Below are 4,856 nucleotides of genomic sequence, written 5' to 3'. Positions count from 1 at the left end.
GAGAGAAGTAGAGAGGAAAGGAGAGGATGAACGGACAATTGGGACGAAGGGGTAATGGAAAAGGGTTCGAAACGAGAAAAGTAGCTACGTGTACTACCCCTTGGACGTAGGAAGCGAGGGCCGATGCTTTGACAATGTCCATTGCCTTTTTTCATCACAAGTTCGCGTGTCCTCCAAGCTCGATGATCGATCGTATTATTCTATTATATATACATGGGGAGAATTACAAATGTTCCATTAATTAATGACTTATTATAAAGTACGGAAGAAAGTGGTTTACCAGGATATATTGCGGAAAGTCTTTTCTATTTGTTAATTCGAAAATGAAATTTCTCGCGCTTTTAATTTTTATGCAATTCATGCATTTTTACACAAAATGATGTTTTTCAGAAACGATATGTAATTCAGGATTTCTGTTTCCGGATTCGTTTTTGACATGAAAAACTCTACGAATCATGTAGTGGACATTGCAAAAAGAATTTGTGTTGTACAGTGTAATGAGTACAGTGGTTAGGTGAACTAAACAACACGTAAACAAAACTAAAATACTACATTGTGTACCTAGGGCGAAAAATAGGGCATTCTAGCACCGGCACGAGTGTGAATTTCGCCCAAGCGAAGCGAGGGCGACAAATTCACACTAGTGACAGAATGCCCTTTGCGCCCTGGTGCACATACTATTTTTTGACACGCCGGGCGAGAAATTAATCGATAATAAAAGCCATCGAAGTTGTAATTATATCATTTTCCGTCTTTTCCGCCCTAGGGCGGGAATGTGCTATTTTGCGCCCGCTAAACATGCACGAGAAACCGAATTTCGCGCCCGGAGTGTCAAAAAAATATTTTTTGATCGCACACAGGCACGCAGATTTCAGTTTTCACGTTTAAATACGTAAAGAATCTACTTAAATATTTAAAAAGTCGATAAAATGAATTACTTTAATCATATTCGGCGATAACGTACACGTGTAATTCTAATTAAATTGACCTGCTCGGTTATCAATGATTTATACACGTACATGCATTCGTTCGTGATTTATAATTAACGATAATTTATAACACACGTTACTTCGACCATTTCGAGAACGGGAGACACAAAACGTAAAAATACACAAAGCTGCTACGTCCGTTGGGAAACTGGTAATTAGCGGTACGCAGATGAAAATAGAAATAATACAGCGAAATCTAATTACGTCACGCGCCGGAACACGTAATTTTATAACTTTCCACAGGGAATGGGCAAAGTATGACTTAATTTTATGTAGCAAAATTCCCTCCGATTAAATTAAATGCCCCATAGTGAACTGATTTATTAATTTCCCCGCTTGTTTAAAATTCCTCAAGCTAAGTAGAATTCATCCGGATGGAAAATCCTGTACGCGAAACATTAATACACGAAATGTGGAATCGTCGTCTGAATTACACGATCTAAACTATATTTCCATTGTCAAAAGAAGGACATTATTCTATAGAGGACTTTGGAAACCGCTGTTCGATATCGGGCAACGTCACTGAAACCGTAAGTGCGAACACACGCTTGAAAACTGTCAATAATAATGAATACTTAAACTCGGGCCATAAGTACGCCCTTCCAGTCGAAGAACTAATTTTTTACGTGGCTGTGCCGATGGGACGCTCGGCTGTAACCCAGGGAAAATCACGCCCGAAAGCTGTCTGCCAAAGGGATCGACAGGCCGCGTTAATTTAATGAAAAATTCACGATTGTGCGACGATCACCATCGCCACGGTGGTCCACGCCCGACGACGCGACGCGACGACGACGTTCCGTCGAGAGAGCAGGACGCCAGACGTCGGGAGAAGAAGCGACGAAAAGTGACGAAAGAAGAGAGAAAAAGAGAAGAGAGAACGTGTGAAATTAATGACAGCGTTCCGCCTCCTTGTCTTCGTCTATCAACCCTCTTTCCCCATCTGCCTCTCTTTCTCTCAACTCTGGAACCCTCGGCCGGCATTCCGCCGAAGGCGCAACGTATCGGTAGACAAAAGCGAGCTGTCTCGAATAACGTTAAAACAGTAGAAACAACCGGTGTAGGTAACAATCGGAAGGAGAGAGCGTCGCGGGACGTTACCGGTCCTCGAAGGTACGGGGGACGGTGGCGGAAAATACCTACGCACCTCCGCCCGTTCTCGCCTGTCTCGAATCGAAGAGTCGCGTTGGGGGTCGCGATGCGGCCTAGCCACCCTTCCGGCCGTCTCCACCCTCTCTCGACGAGCAACGCTCTCTCCTTTCAACCACCAACGTGTCCCGTGCTTCTGTCCCCTCGTAAAAAAAAAAACTCGGCTTGCATTTCAGTAAAGAGCCAACCCATCCGCATGCATGGACAATGGGACGAGACGCCCTGCTAGACGGGCCGACAACGCCCTTTCTTTTCGACACACGCGTGTCTGCGTTTCATGCTCACGTGTGCGTCGCCGGCGGAGAGCATACACTGTCCTTTTCTCCTCTCCCCTCTCCCCGTATCGTCATCTCGCTCCCTTACCTCCTCGCCTCCTCCTTGTTTCTCCTCCACTCTCTTTTCCTCCTTTGCGCTCTCGCACAGTAACGCTCGTTGTTTCACGTGTGTCAGACTTATTTTTTAAGAGAGATTCCTACCACCTACAACGACGTCGACGATGTCTCGTCGTGGCTCGTTCTCTATCCGTGACGCGTGCTTCCCGGCACAGTAGCGCGGAAAACAATTTTCCATGTTGCGCGGCACAAGAAATGAATCCGTTACCCGTTCACCATCTGTATAAATTATATGAGCCACCGATTTCTGACTTAATGACGCGAACTGTTTCCGCCATTACTCGTAATTACGGTCGTAATCCCGAGACGTCGCCCGGATATTATAAAGAATTCGAACGAACCGTCGCGCGTCGTACTTAATCAACTAGAAAAGCGCCTGAGTAAAAAGCCGTCTATTCTTCCGGATCGTTTCCCGTTTTATACAATCACCATGATACTACTTTCAAGTGTGTAAAATATATTTCAGCGCTCGCGCGTTCTGAGACTATTTAGTACTCGACTCGATGCACCGCGATTTCTCACTGCGCTCATTATATTTTCAATTTGCCACGTACCGCGCTGCCCACCATCGATCAAGAGTGCACTCCGGTTTTTACTCGAAAGATCTATAAAAAGAGGAACTAAAAGCAAAACTTCCTCGTTCTCGGCTATTATTTAAATAACAAACTCGCCAAACAATGGAAACATCACTCTCTCCCGCATTCGTTTATTCCCTTACCCGCAGCATCTGCTTTTATCGGATTTCGATTTTACTGTTCCTCCCGTTACCAACGTTGCAACGGTTCTTCGGGCATCAACCGAGTGCATTTTGTTTACGAAGGTGTACTACCTACGTCGCATTCACACTCTTCTGGCACGAGACGATAGACGGCGGCAAACAGCCGCAAACGCGGAGACTGCGAAGCCTCTGCGAATTCTTTTGTTCCAAAGTCACGGCGCGCGCCTTCGCCGTTGCTCGTTAAAAGACGAAAGGGACTCTCGCTCGTTTGTTCGTACTTTAGTATTTTCATTTCGTCTCCCCTGCGTTTCCGGCGTGGCCGCTCGTTTCCGCCCGTCGTTCGAAAGTAATGCGCCGCCGCTTAGTAACAATATTATGTCTGGATATATGTATGTATGCGCTTCCCTGTCGCGGAACCTAAAGAGTGACAAAGGAAAGGCGAATGGGGCAGAGGGTGCGTGACAAACAACATGCAACTGGACACGGTGAAATTTTTCTTTCCACTAACCACCCACTGCCCTCCCCCCGGACTAAACAAAACTCTGCGCTCTCTTATCGTTTCCGCCGGTCACGTCGAGGTACCGTCACTTTTTCTCGCATTTCCGGTCTGCGAATTTTTCGCTGCCAAAACGTTCCCCCGATTAAATGAAGTTTGGTCGACTCGCGACTCTACATACGTATGTATAACTCAGAGCCCAGACTTTCCCTCGACTGTTAACAATATCTTTCACAGTCATGTGAAGCTGGAGAATTCTTGAATCGTTAAGAACTCGAACAAACGTCCAGTGTATTGTGATGTGTTGCGAAGAATTTCATTTTTCGTGTCATATTTTCACAGAATGTACTTCCTTAAATAAAGTCTATCAAACGAAATTAAAATTGACGTGAGTTGATTGTCCACCTGAGCAAAAGTTGCAGAATTTTGATAGAACTCGAAAAAGTAATCGGAATTCGTTACATTAATTTATCCTGATTATGCGAGAACGGATCCGTTCAAAGTATTTGTCCTTAAAGTCCAGTTCCGATAGGGAACTAACTTTCACAGGACATTATGAAACCAATACACCAATTGCTTCAACCCTAATTTATGATGTCCGCACAACGTTATTTTATTTAACATTTTGACTGCCATGTCACCCAAATTCAGATGACGCATAAAGTTTTCAATGGGCTGTGTCAAGCGAATCAGGGTGACGGATATATTGGCTGTTGTTTGGCTGTGATATTTTGAAAGATAGTTAGCAGGATATGACAGAGGATGGGGTACATTTTTACCATAAGAGCCCACATTTTAATTAGACAGTAATAAAGGTGGCCGCTATAAGTTTTTATATTTCACTGTTGGTATTTTTATTTGTTTAAGCATACATACAGGGTGTCCCAGAAAAAGTGTTAGAGCCGAAAATGGCAGATTGGGAGGGTCTTCCTGAAAAACAATTTCTTTGGCAAAATACGAAATGGGGTTTGGTTACCTTTTAACTTTTTCTGGGACACCCTCTACATTCATCCAGTCTTTAAATTTTAATAAACAATAGCACATTTAAATAGCACTTCAAATAAAAATAATATTAGTAGAAGTACTTTTAAATAAATTTATTACATTATAAAGAA

At 43.8% G+C, this 4,856-nt stretch overlaps 1 long non-coding RNA gene across 1 annotated transcript in view; it reads right to left on the bottom strand.

The window, feature by feature from the left end:
* The window catches only part of LOC108629528 (uncharacterized), a 237,544-nt gene that overhangs the window by 129,709 nt on the left and 102,979 nt on the right, over window positions 1-4,856 (bottom strand). The window lies entirely within an intron of this gene.

This window comes from Ceratina calcarata, unplaced genomic scaffold (genome assembly GCF_001652005.2).
Source record: "Ceratina calcarata isolate Rehan_Ccalc_2016 unplaced genomic scaffold, ASM165200v1 scaffold135, whole genome shotgun sequence".
NCBI classification, from domain to species: Eukaryota; Metazoa; Arthropoda; class Insecta; order Hymenoptera; family Apidae; genus Ceratina; species Ceratina calcarata.
Note: the sequence above shows the minus strand (reverse complement) of the source record. Positions and strands in the feature narration are given on the sequence as shown.